General features: G+C 45.6%; 1 non-coding gene across 1 annotated transcript; it reads left to right on the top strand.

Moving 5' to 3' along the window:
* The first annotated feature begins 530 nt into the window (after positions 1–530).
* On the top strand, positions 531–668 carry LOC119938415. Its single transcript, XR_005454427.1, has one exon. It is a non-coding gene; the product is annotated as a small nucleolar RNA SNORA7 (small nucleolar RNA).
* Positions 669–1,610: the final 942 nt, after the last annotated feature.

The following is a 1,610-nucleotide window of genomic DNA, read 5'->3' on the forward strand; positions in this document are numbered from 1 at the left end:
TACCATAATTATTATATATATGTACACATACACACACACACGCGCGCACACACACACACACACACACACACACACACATGAAGAAGCCACCACTGTTGGTGAAATTCACCTATGGTTGTTTTGTAACTGAATAGGCTAATGTAGGATCCACATTGTGCACACAGAAAGACTCCTTTGTTGTACTGACATGTTAGAATAACTAATCAAGAACTCTAAGAGGGAGTTTTGGGACTCCTGTTGAGAGTCAGTAAAGCAGTGAATCATATCTATTGAGCGCTTACTCTGTGCAGAGTACATGTACAACTTATTACTACAGTGCTCAGCACTTAGAACAGTGCTTTGCACATAGTAAGCACTTAATAAATGCCATTATCATTATTATTATTATTATTACAAATGGCCACTGTATTGGAGGGCTAGTGGATTGCCATCTTCGAAGAAGGGCTCAAAAATGATCATGGGAGTCCCACTTCTATCCCTGGAAAATTGGTAGAATCTGTATCAAGTTTAGGATCAGTAAGCTCTTGGATCCCTTCTCAGAGTTGTACCTGGAGAGTTCCCAGTACTTTTCCAGTCTCGACTATGGGAGGGAGAGTCAGGCAGAGGCATACCCATTTTATTCCTAGCTTGGCCAGTGGCTAGTGAGTGGAAGGCAATCTGCTACAGGTCAATACTCACCTGTTCTGGGCAATAATGGCATGGGAGAGAATCAAGGTCAAAGACTCAAGTTTACTGCACAGAAAGAGGCAATGGTAAACCACTTTTGTATTTTCACCAAGAAAATTCTATGGATACACTACCAGAACAATTGCAGATGGGAATGGGGCATTCTAGGAGAGATATGTCCATGGCGCTGCTATGGGTCGAAGACAACTTGATGGCATAAGACAAGACAAGCTCCTGGATAAATCTAACCTGTTGGGGAAAACACAACATGATTGTTTTAAAGAGAAATCATGCCTCACTATCAATCAATCAATCAATCAATCGTATTTATTGAGCGCTTACTATGTGCAGAGCACTGTACTAAGCGCTTGGGAAGTACAAATTGGCATCACATAGAGACAGTCCCTACCCGATAGTGGGCTCACAGTCTAAAAGGGGGAGACAGAGAACAGAACCAAACATACCAACAAAATAAAATAAGTAGGATAGAAATGTACAAGTAAAATAAATAAATAAATAAATAAACAGAGTAATAAATATGTACAACCATATATACATATATACAGGTGCTGTGGGGAAGGGAAGGCGGTAAGGCGGGGGGATGGAGAGGGGGACGAGGGGGAGAGGAAAGAAGGGGCTCAGTCTGGGAAGGCCTCCTGGAGGAGGTGAGCTCTCAGCAGGGCCTTGAAGGAAGGAAGAGAGCTAGCTTGGCGGATGGGCAGAGGGAGGGCATTCCAGGCCCGGGGGATGACGTGGGCCGGGGGTCGATGGCGGGACAGGCGAGAGCGAGGTACAGTGAGGAGATTAGTGGTGGAGGAGCGGAGGGTGCGGGCTGGGCAGTAGAAGGAGAGAAGGGAGGTGAGGTAGGAGGGGGCGAGGTGATGGAGAGCCTTGAAGCCCAGGGTGAGGAGTTTCTGCCTGATGCGCAGATTGATTGGTAGCCA

The sequence above is a fragment of the Tachyglossus aculeatus genome, chromosome 1, assembly GCF_015852505.1.
Source record: "Tachyglossus aculeatus isolate mTacAcu1 chromosome 1, mTacAcu1.pri, whole genome shotgun sequence".
NCBI classification, from domain to species: Eukaryota; Metazoa; Chordata; class Mammalia; order Monotremata; family Tachyglossidae; genus Tachyglossus; species Tachyglossus aculeatus.